We start from the raw sequence: 12,606 nt of genomic DNA on the forward strand, positions 1-12,606 counted from the left end.
TTCGTTTCTTTTCTTTTAGATTTTGCAAAAAAGGTCTCCCCCACAAAAAAACCCAACTTTGCAAAAAAAGAGAAAAAAGCTCAACAACTTTTGTGTATTTTCACTTTTTGAAATACGGCAACCCTAAAATAAGTCTTATGTTTTGGATTGTTTTCCACAGGCAGAAAAGGCTTCTGCTTGTGCAACGGGGCTTTCCTCACCTGCAGGATTGTCAAGAGAGAGAGCCTGGAACAGTGCAGGGCGGGATGAGAGGCTGATCATTTTGTTTGGCAAGCCAAAATGCTTGCCCTGGTGGAACAATCCCTTTGTGCGGCTTTGAATTCCACCCTTTGCCAGCCAGGCAGCGCTTGAGAACTTGGCGGCAAACAGCCCCTGAGTCAGACACCACTGGACCAACAGGCGATGGTGCAAAGCAAGCAGGATCACTAGTGCCCCTGCTTATATGGCAGCAGTGGCGTAGCGTGGGTTGTCAGCACCCGGGGCAAGGCAAGTAATTTGCGCCCCCTAACCCATGGATTTGCACCCCCTAACCCTAACCCCCAGATGTTGCGCCCGGTGCGGCCGGCCCCCCCTGCACCCCCCACGCTACGCCACTGTATGGCAGCAGCTGTCCCTGCCTGGCTGGCTAGGGGCAGGGGGCCAGCCCTGTGTGGCTATTTCAGACCACAAAACTGCTCCTACAAAGTTGGTGCTTCAGATTTTAGCCAAAAATAAATGGACAGTGGTTTTAGTGCAGTTTTACTACATTCCTGGAACCATGCAATTGCACACATGGCTTGTTGGCCTAACAACCCCCATAATATTAATACAAAAGAAAAACAATGCAACAAAAGTACAATAAATATTATATAATAAATGAAAACAATATTAAACCACAAAATGCATGCAGCTACCATTCAGATAATACAGACATCCTGGCACTGGAAAGCTAAGTCGTGTGATATTTTTAAAATCACCTTTATCTTGATTCAAAGCATCGCAATTCAGCGTAATTCAGAGCTGTGTTATGTTTCAGTCTCCCTTTCAAGGTCTCAATTCATTCTGTGCAACTTGTCCTCCAAGGATAACCAAGTATGCCAAAGATAGATGCATGTTTATAGAATTATTTTACCCCAGTGGTTTCTGTTGCAGGATTGCAACAAAGTTTGTTTGAAACACACAGGGAACTAATACTTTCTCCAAGAAACTGATGCACACCCAATGGCCAATGGCCTCGTCAGCATATGAGGGTGTTGCCCTTTTGTGGCTGCAGGTATGTGAACAATTGTGTATGTTCATGCAGCACATATGATGATGACTGTGCTTGTGGCTGACCTTTATCTTCCTTGGAGGAAGGAGGAGGATGATTCACTGGCAACATACTCACACATAACCTCCTGAGTGGAGGTTGCTCCACAGCTCAGCTCAGTCACAAGTTGGTTAGAGCAAAATGGGAACAACTGGCTGAGAATAGTCTAAGGCAGTGTTTCCCAACCACTGTTCCGCGGCACACTAGTGTGCCGCAAGATGTTGCCTGGTGTGCCGCGGGAAAAATTAAAAAATTCGAAAGATTTTTTTTTAAAAAAAGTCAAATTTTCGATTGGGGCACCGTCACTAGATGACCCCTGGGGTTCCCTCCCTCCCTCCCGCTCTGCGCCTCCCTCCTCCTCCTCCGGGGAGGCCCTTCCTGGCTCTCGGCCAAGGCTTGGCGGCTGCCACTCACTCACTTGCTCGCCCACCCGTCCCTCCATCCCTGCACCCGGCCTCTCCCCCTCCGTCCCCGGCACGGGGGCTGCCGGGATCCGTAGTCCCCTCGCCCTTGGGCTCCGCGCCCGCGCGGGGTGCGCGAACTACATTTCCCAGCGTGGCCTGGCGGGCCGGGCGTTTTGTTTGAAGCGCTCTTCTCCCGGCCATGGAATGAGCGCAGCGGCGGCGGCCGGGCGGGCAGGGGCTCTGCCGCGCAGACCCCGCGCAGCCTGCCTGCGCCCCCGCGGAGATCGGGCGGCAGGATGGAGCCCGGGGATCCCCACGGAGGCGGAGCGGTGGAGGCGGAGGCTGCCCCCCAGGTAGGGCTGCGTCGGGGGGGGGTGTTTATTTTTGCAATGCTGCATCCGCGCCGGAGGGGACGCATCGGACCGCGGGGAGACCCCTTGGCGGGCGTGCAAGGCAATGCATGCGTGCAGGCGTTGCATGGAGTGCAGTGCAATGCAATGGCAACGCGGCGCCCTGCATGCATGCATGCAACTTCCACAGGCGCTCCAGACTTGGCAGGTGAGGGGGGTCCCCAGTGGGCGGCAGAGAGAGCCGGGAGGGCGAAGGGGAGCCGGGGGGGAGCAGTGCTGCTCCCCGAGCCGAGCCCGGGGGGAAACTTCGGCGTCGTTGCGCCGGGTGTTGGAAGCGGAGGCTGGCGGGGGCCCCTCACCTGCAAAACCTGGTCGCCTCTCATATATTTCGTGCATTGCATTCATCGCCCGCTTTCTCCTCCAAGGAGCTCCCGGGGGCGTGCGTGGTTCTCCCCGTGTTATCCTCGCAACAACAGCCCTGCGAGGTGGGTCAGGCGAGTGGCCCAAGGGAGCACCCAGGGATTGTCCTGGCCAGGTGGGGTGATTTGAACCCTGCTCTCTGCCCGGTCTTCGTCCTCATTTAGCCCCCACATGTGCATGACTGTGCATGACTGAGGTTTTCCCCCCTCGTCTTGGCTATGGTGTGAGTCTGAGCTGTTAATTAATGGGGTTCTGCCTTCGGAGAAGATGAGCCAGCCCTCAAGGAAGGGATTATGTAATTTGCTAGCAATTCATGTCCCTCCCGGCGTGACGCTGCGCGCTGACGTCACGGGGCTGTAATGGTGGTGTGCCTCGAGATTTTTTTCATGAAAGAAGTGTGCCTTTGCCCAAAAAAGGTTGGGAAACACTGGTCTAAGGAATGGGAGTGGCAGAGCTTCAAGGAGATCTGCACAAAAGGAATTCCTACAGGACTAGGAAGCTGCCTTGGAGTCAGGCCATTGGTCGGTCTAAATTGGTCTGTTATCCACACTGACTAGAGGCAGCTCTTTAGGCTGTCAAAAGAGGGAGCATTTCCGTCTCTATCTGGGGATGCTGTGGTTGAATCTGGGATTTTCTGCCTGCAGGGCAGATGCTCTGCCAATGGTGTGCTTTGGCTCAGTCAGCCGAATGTTGAATTAGCGCCGTGATCAGATTCGGTGTTATGGTGCACACGCCAGAAGAGATTATTTATTTGCAAGATGCTGCTTCTTAGACTGGTGCATTTTCTGTCTGGGTTCCTGGTCTCTTTTCACGGCTGCATAGCAACAAGTCAAACCTTTCACATCACTGCAACTTTGTGCTGAGCAAAGCAGCGCCCACAGATGGTTTGCTTGTCGTGCAATTGCCAAAGGCACAGGGTTCTGCTAAACAGAAAGGCGGTAGCCTCACACTTTTGCCACGTTAATGTCCACAGGTGGGTTTTTTGTTTGTTTGTTTTGTTTTTGCCAGGCTGGTTGTGATTTCTTGTTACTCTTTCTTGTTTGTTTGTTTTGAGTCTTGCAAAAGTCCCTTCAGAGCTAGAGAAGAGGTGGAGACGCAGCAGCTGAAAGTGCACGGCATTTGGAAGACTAACGGCCGGCACCTCCACCGTGACCTCGTGCCCAGAGTAAATGAGTTAAGTGTCAGTAAATGTCAATAAAATGGAGAAGGTGTGAGAAAGTAGTAGCCAGAATCCATTGTACTTATTACAGCTGCATACAACTTAATATTGACATAGCCTCTGCTCGACTGTATGTACAATAATTCCCAAGTAAATATTGCTTTTTGACAAATCAAATAGTGCTATCAGCGGGGCTTGATTTGGAGTTGGAGCTTGTCAGGGCTGAGCCCTGGAACCTGCTTAGAATTTTTGATTCCCAGAGACTGAGCGTGTGGCCTAAGAACAGAGAACTAAAAGCTGCTGGGCATGTTGCAAACTCCTTTCCTTTACCACTGAGTACCCACAGGGAAGTCTTCAGGGTTGCAGGCTTTTCGACCTATCAGAGCATCAGCATACAGCTCCAAGTATGGGTTCCCTTTAAACCTTGCAGGTGTCATGTTTTAATAGACTCAGAATCATTGGAGTTGGAAGGAACCACAAAGGTAATCTAGCCCAACCCCTTGCAATTCAGGAATCTTTTGCCCAATGAGGGGCTTGAACCCACAACCCTGAGATTAAGACTCTCATGGTCCACCAACTACTGGTAAATCGTCCTAGAATACCGTATTTTTTGCTCTATAGGATGCACCGGACCATAGGAGGGGGAGAACAGGGGGGAAAATTCTCCCCCTCTGCTCAGCGCCCCTTCAGCAAAGCGGCAGGAGAAACGGAGCCCCTTCCATTTCTCCTCCTGCTTCACTGAAGGGGCGCTGTGCAGAGAGGGAAAACTGTGCAGCGCCTCTCCAGTGAAGCGAAGCCTGGAGAGCAAGAGGGATCGGTGTGCACCGACTGCATAGTGCTCCGTCTCCCTGTTCTGGCTTTGGGCTTAGCCGCGCAGCCTGCATTCACTCTATAGGACGCGCACACATTTCCCCTTAATTTTTGGAGGGGAAAAAGTGCGTCCTATAGAGCAAAAAATACGGTAATTGCTTCCCTCCTGTTTCCGATGTTCAGAGGTGAGTGCCATCGCTTGAGCAGCAAAATTATTATTTTTTATTATTATTTATTAAATGTGCATAACCGCCCTTCGTCTGACGATCACAGGGCGGTTCAAACATGAAATTACAAAATGAAAACACATCATTCATAATAAAACAAACACAGAAACAAACCAAGAACCCGCCCCCTCCTTCCACAGACACATTTAAAAGGCCATCGATGGTTTTTCATCAGCCAAAAGCCTGGCTATAGAGAGGCTGCAGTATCCACACACAAGTTATCCACAAAGTACCGACAGGCTCAGGGGAACCCCAGGTTTTGCAGGGGTATAAAAAAGGTAGGGGGAACAACCTAATACAGCCCAGTGAGAGACTGAGTATGCTGAATGGCAATGGAATGCTGACTGGCAGTGGCAGGAGAAGGGTGGAAAACTTGGGAAGGAGGGCAGTGGAATGGCAGGAATCCTGAAGGACAGCATTTTGCAGGAGTTCTCGCTAGTTCTCTTTGATCCCCAGAAAAACAACAACACTGAGTGATCCCTTAGAACTCAGGTGGTGGCCTTTGATAAACAACCATACCCACACCATTTTATTTATTTTCTTGGTAGTGAGAGGATGCCTTCTCTCTCCCCCCCCCCCACTCCCCAGCCTTGCTTTTCTAGTGAAGCACTCATAGGTTTGCTTGAAAACGCACCCAGACTCTATCGAGAGATTTGTATTTTTAAAGGAGCCCACATGTTATTGCACCACCTCTCTATGCACTTTTGAAGGCTTTGCGGGTACGTAAAACCAGGATCTGGGCATGTGACTGCTTTGCTTTAATTGACCACATGCACTCAATGAAAAGAGAGGGAGGGAGGGAGAGAGAGAGAACAGTTCCAGGTTTATTAGGGTGCCAAGAATGTGTACGAAAGTTTCCTCCCATTTCCCACCACAAGGACTCCAAAGCTATCAGGTTCCGTTTGAGGGCTTCCTATAGGCTGCTGGTTAGCCACCGTGAGGATTGTGAGAAGAGGATGATGAACTAAAAGGACCTTTGGTCTGATCCAATAAGGCTCTGCTTATTTATTACATGTAGGGCTGCAACATTTAACTGCCAAATCATTTAAATACATTATATCAAAAAGGTGCCCCCCCCAAAAAAAATAGCCAGCAAATTTCTTCAAAGAAGTACTTATAAATACTGCAAGTGTCAAGTGTGTAAAGGATAATGAGGAATACCTCTTCAAAGGTGGTGCTGCTGAAATGGGCAAAGATTGAACCAATTAATTGACCAGGAGATTTAATCAGGTAATAGTTCTACTTATATTAATTTACTTCTCTTTGTTTATGAATAGTGTGAGGTTCCGAGGAGTCTCTCATTGGGACATTAATCAAGGCTACATCTGCCTGCTGTCAAACCTGTTACAGCAACAGGTCCTCCAGACTGCGCTCCTTCTGCCACCATTCGTCCCCAGTGGAGCAAGAAGAGTTGCAATGCTTTGCAGCTCAATTCTAACCCTGTCTGCTCAGAGGAAAGCTGTATTGAATCCAGTGGGGGTTCATTCCCAGGTAGAGTTGGGGGAGAGAGTCACTTTTGTTGCATCTTAATGAAAAACAGCCTAATTTTCACTACTTGAAACAATACAAGAACCCAAACACAATTATTCTTCAAAATTCACACTTCTTTGAATTTTGCGAAGCAGTTCTGCAACCAAGCAGTGTGTACAATATATACAATAAGGGGAAATGTGCACAGAAATGCATACATTAGTAAGAATAATAAACCACTTTGAGGTTATTTCCTACTATCAAGCAGTGTATAATTTTTACAAAACAAAAAAATGTGTTATATTAAGGGGAATTGCTTGCAAAAATAGGCATATTACGCAAAACAACACACATAAAGTGTGCATATTAAGAGAAAGACACACTAAAATCCTGGTGAACTTTCAAGGGGATGTTTTTTTTTGGGGGGGGGGGGAGTCAGTTAGTTGCAATTTGCTCCAGGAACATGGAGAACTGAATTTAAGACCGGGAAGCTCAAGTAAACTGAAACTGACAGAATTGCCTGTTGCCACTCCCAAGTAAGTGGGGTTGCAGCCTTAGGGAGTGTAAACGGGCGAGCACAAAATTAAAGTTGAGCGTCACCAGCTGTGCACTCCAATGAAAAGGGCCAGGAAGGCAAAGGAAAGAGCAAGCAAAGAAAGAAAAGCCTCTGTCTCTCTTGCAGCCAATGGAAAGATTCAGCCAAGTCAAAGAAGATGCACGCAAGCAGAGTGGAGCACTGCTGTGAATGTCTCTTATGCGAGAGTGGTTACCATGGCAAAATTTGCTTGTTGACTGAACAGAAAACAGTGAAAGAAATAGCACGGAGCCTGCCTGTGTGGCACATTCACAGGGCAACTGCCACAGCATCGAAGAGGCAGCTCTCCAACTGTCCCTCCAGCGCCTCAGGCCAACTTAGAGATGTTACATTTAATAAACGAAAGGATCACACGATGCTGCCTTTTTTGGCCCCAGCTTTTTGGCCCCAGCAACATTAAGGCAAATCTGTCCGGCTGCATTTTCTGAATGAGCTCCCGTAAGCACACTGCGGTAAACCTTGGTGGAGGGTCTGCTGAAAATGCACCTCCTTGCTAACACATGGAGGAAACAAATCATAGTGCCCGTCTTAGAATTATGTGCAACTTGGGGAATATGGTTTGTTTTGCCTCAACAAACCATCATCAGCAAGCTGAGAACAAACTTTAGCTGCAGATCCTGGCTTGTTAGGAGCAAAGCTACAATTTCCTTAGTTTGTACACGATGCTTTTAGTTAAAAGCTTAGGGAAGCAGAACTGAAGGGCCCAAGTGGCAAAAATGATGGTGCCAAATGAACCAGGGAGGGAATTTCAAAGCTGGGGTGCTCTCTTCCCATTAATCACCTGCCTATGTATGTGGGGGTTAAAGTCTTTTTCTGTTTTCCAAACTTCTAGGGGTGTCACTCACAGCATGCCATTATGTCCATAGGAATGGTGGTAAAGAGAGGAATGTGAGCAGGAGAGAAGCTGAGGATGAAAGAGGCAGGAATCAGGCCTTGCCTTTTGAGAGGCATCTGATTGGAATTAGCATGCTGGAGTTAACGGACCTCTAGCCCAGGCATTGGCAAACTTGGCCCTCCAGATGTTTTGGGACTACAACTCCCATCATTCCTAGCTAACAGGACCAGTGGTCAGGGATGATGGGAACTGTAGTCTCAAAAAACATCTGGAGGGCTGAGTTTGCCTATGCCTGCACTAGCAGGCCTCTTCTTGTTTGCTCTTTTTTATAGAAGGCATTTTTATACTTCACCCGTTTTTCATGATTACAATTTTAGCAGAAGTCATCAAACCAGAATGTGTCAATATGCGGCGCCCATTCATTGATTTTTTTTGAAAGCTAAATTCTAACAAGCAGGCCAAGGGGGAGCAGTTGTGAAGAAAGAGTCATCCACAGCAATGAGAGGAAGGCCAGGAGGAGGAATCTGAGTGGGGTTGTTTGTGGTCAGACCACAAATTCAAATCTCTTACACTGAATTGTGGCCAGTTGCCGAGCTGGAGTGTCATCCCTCTTCCTAGTAGAGACATAATTCAGCCCCTCAGTTTACAGAACAGACCTGGTTAATTAACTCACTGCCAGTAAGCACAGCACACTGACCAGCACACAACATGGTTAACTCCTCAGCTTAGCCTTTACTAATGCTGTGTCTCAAATTCCATCTCACTTCCCACCCCCCCAACCATTCTCCAATGGTTAATGGGAAGAGAAATTGTTTTTGAACATCATCAAAGAGTAAAGAACATTTCAATGAAATCCTTAAGGATGGGGTGCAGAGTTTTTACTTCTGAGGTGGCCGAGGAGCCTTGTGAGTGTCCTTTCTTTCTCACTCTCTCTGGTGATTTGCATTCTGCAGCCTTCCCAGGTGTCAACACTTCCTGAGAGATCTATAACATCCTAGGCTGCGCTTTTTTCTGTAAACAGGAAAGCAAGGAGGGTGCCTATGTGTGCTTGACTGTTGTTTGTTGTTATTTTTAAGGTGTTTTTTTTAAGGTAAAAGGAGGAGGAAGAAGAAGAGTTTGGATTTGATATCCCGCCTTTCACTCCCTTTAAGGAGTCTCAAAGCGGCTAACAATCTCCTTTCCCTTTGTCCCCCACAACAAACACTCTGTGAGGTGAGTGGGGCTGAGAGACTTCACAGAAGTGTGACTGGCCCAAGGTCACCCAGCAGCTGCATGTGGAGGAGCAGAGACGCGAACCCGGTTCCCCAGATTACAAGGCTACTGCTCTTAACCACTACACCACACCAGCTCTCAGTGTTAAAGGAAACACTTCCCTTTAAAACAAAATTAGAAAGCAAAATGATCTCAGGTGCTTGGTTGCCAGCCTCCCCAGATTCTTGTGCTTTAGTTACTGCTCCAGGGAAGACATCCTGACAAGGTAAGTTCTCCCACATCCCCATCCCCCCCAGATCAGAAAGTGTGGGCAGCCAGGAGTGCTGGGTAAATGTTTAATGGAAGCGAAAACACACACCACCCATGGCTATCTTGCCATGATAAGGTAAGCTCAGCCTCACACCCACCAAAACGATAAAAGAAATTGCCCTGAGAATGAGGCAGAAAAACAGGAGCTTTTTTTTTTTCCTTGCAGGGAAGGAAAACTTTCTTGCAATTGGAGGAGTTTGAAGTGCAGTACCAGCCTGTACAGGAGAACACCTCAGAGCAAAATGCAGGTGCTGAGTGGAGTCATTTTCAGGGTGCTTCAAACATCCATAAACAACTCTCAGGCTTTGAGTTTGAGTGCAGATTCTTATTGCACATGGGAGGTGGCAATGGCTGTTTGAAATTGCTGCACATTACCCTGGTTCTATCATTGCCCATGGCCAGCCTGATATGTGCAGTCATCCCTTACATGTATCACTTTTTGAAAAGTCACTCCACCATCGCAAGCCTTTTGCCTTTGGCACATAATCTCCTGACCATGGAGAGCAAGTCATTGTTTGTTGGAATCTGAAGTGGTCCTCACAAGCCCAAGGAACAGGCAGGATCTTAGCCTATGTCTCTAGTCCTGAAATGGTATTTTGGGAAAGTTGCTTATTGAAACATGGGAATATTACTGTGTCCGGCTGCAGGATTCCCAGGGCTACGGCTGTGTGTGCATGTCTGTGTGGGAATACAGCAGACAATCATTCAGAAGTAAATTAAATTGATGCATTAAAGAACTTGAGCCACATCAAACTAATATTTAGATTATTGCAGGTTCATGTACCCTTAAGTGCCCTCAACATTTGTGTGCATGTCCCTTTATCACACTTACAGTATGCAAGATTTGTAAAGACAGCTGATAATATTTTCTACCAAAGCTGATTGCAGTTTCCCATAGAGTTGTTACTCCCCGCTTACATAACTCTCACATTTTATAGCTGGAAAAAGTAAGTTGGGCAAGCATACCATAGAAGCCTAAGTCTCCTCTGTTTGAACCTGTAGATCTATACCAAGAAACAGGGTGCATAATCCCATATTTGCCTTGGGAGATATTGCACCATGAGATATGGAAATCAAAATCGCAACAGGTTGTGGATATTTACTCAGTCCTGGTAGATATTTACTCTGTCCCCAAGACAGATAGAGCAAGTCCAGAACACTGCACGTTCCATCTGTACTGGGTCGGTTTCTATCATTGTGGCCTGAGGAGATGGATAAGCAAGTTTGAAGAACCGTGGTTGGCCACCTGCCCCCTTAACCCCTGCCCATGTTTTCTTCTTATAGCTAGCCATAGGGGTCTGACCAGGTGGGACCAGGGAGTGATCAACGAATGCTTCACTGGGGGAGGAAAAAGCTCCATCTGCCTAGAAGGAGGTGGTGGTGCATTTGCTGAAGAAGACCTCCCTAGACCCAGAAGTGTTAAACAGCTATCATTCCATGGTGAAAATTCCCTTTGGGGGCAAGGTGTTCAAGAAGTTCTAGCTTCAGGCATGCTTGGAGGAAACTGATTACTTGAATGCATTCCCGTCTGGCTTCAGTCCTGGTCAGGGCACTGAAAATGCCTTGGTCGCCCTGGTATTTTTCTGGAGCATCTTGGGAAGCTGCATTGTACTTCACTGATTCTGCTCCTACCTCCAGGGCTGCTCCCAGAAAGTAGTTATGGGAGCCTACGGTTCTGCACAATTGGAATCGTCCTGTGGTGCCCATCAGGGTTCCATTTTGTCCTCCATGCTACTGAACATCTATGTTTATTGGATACATTTGTATTAATGTCTTTCATAAGTCTTCTCAATGCAGTTTACAGTCTATACAGTCATACTTCGGGTTACAGATGCTTCAGGTTGCGTTTTTTCAGGTTGTGGACCGCCGAAACCCGGAAGTACCGGAATGGGTTACTTCCGGGTTTTGGCAGTCACACATGTGCAGAAGTGCTAAATTGCACTTTGCGCATGTGCAGAAGTGTCAAATCGCAACCCACGCGTGCGCAGACTACCTCTGGGGCATAATTAACTGCTATAGGCCATAATGAAGGGGGGGGGGTCTTTAAGGCACATTTCACATTGTCCATAGATGAGGCCTGCTGAATATCAAGTCATAGAATCATAGAATCATAGAGTTGGAAGAGACCACAAGGGCCATCGAGTCCAACCCCCTGCCAAGCAGGAAACACCATCAGAGCACTCCTGACATATGGTTGTCAAGCCTCTGCTTAAAGACCTCCAAAAAAGGAGACTCCACCACACTCCTTGGCAGCACATTCCACTGTCGAACAGCTCTTACTGTCAGGAAGTTCTTCCTAATGTTTAGGTGGAATCTTCTTTCTTGTAGTTTGGATCCATGTCGTAATGCATTCCACAGTTTTGAGTCCACTGCCAAAAATGCCCTGGTCCATGTACCTGTGAGTCGGATTTCCTTTACATCTAAGGACCTCAGTAGAGCTCCAGAAGAGAATCTTAAGGTATGTGTTATGGCTAAAATCTGGGTGCGGGGTTACTCTGCCACCCAGCTCATCGGACTAAGTCCGTGGGTCCCTGCGGAAGAAAATGAGCTCAGCCGGACACAGGAGCAAACTGCAGAAGGTCCAAGTTTATTGCGCAACAGGTTCAAGGCGAGATTGAACCCCGAGTAAGGGGTGACATGAACTTTTGAAATTTTCCTCCATATCCCAGAATACAGTGCAAAATACATCCCAGTTACATCATGAATACATTAAGAAGAGGTTGGGTTACACAGATTAACATATGGAGGAGGGAGGGGTGAATATGCAGAGAGCTGGAGATATGCGCAGATAAGCACATCCTGAGAAGGCAATGGTCCATGTTTGCATAGTCTGTCACCTGGCATCGCCTGGAGGAAGGGTTTGGCAGAGTGATTTTGACTGGATTACTTGAGAGATTATGGAGGACAGGGGAGGGGTGATGGAGTCCTAGAGAAATTGAGCAAATATATTGTAGTGGAGCAAATATATTGTAGTGAAGAAGACATGCCCCCCCCTTCCGTAACAGTCCCCCATTCGGAGATAGATTTGCATTAAAGTTCTGTAAGAACTTGCAAATCTTTTCTCCGCACCCTAAATCTCGGTGAATGGGATGTGTGGCTTTATGCAAACCTGAAAGGGGCTTAGATATCATGCTGCTTTAAGGATATTTGCACAGAAATATAATGGTGTAACAGTGCACATAGTTAGACATAGGATATCACGTAAATTAATACTTTGTTGCTCAGTTACTTGTGGTATTCTAGCACCTTGGAAGAAATATTTTCTCAATAGTGATCTATGCTTTACATTTAGGCAGGAAGGTCCACTAATGACTGCAAAGTGCAGTTTGCTTCCCCCCCCCCGCCATTTGTGTGTTCTCAGGTGTCAAGGCAGCTCTTCTGTGGTCTCACATCGGCATGGTGTCGCAGTAGTGGCAATCCCTGGTGAATCCACTTAGGGCTTTCATATTTATCATGTAGCCTGGTACCCACCACAGCTGGCACAGGTTTCGGACACGTCCTGAGAGAAATGTCTTTGCCTTGGCCAA

Source organism: Podarcis liolepis (genome assembly GCF_965112155.1).
Source record: "Podarcis liolepis genome assembly, chromosome: 2".
Lineage (NCBI taxonomy): Eukaryota > Metazoa > Chordata > Lepidosauria > Squamata > Lacertidae > Podarcis > Podarcis liolepis.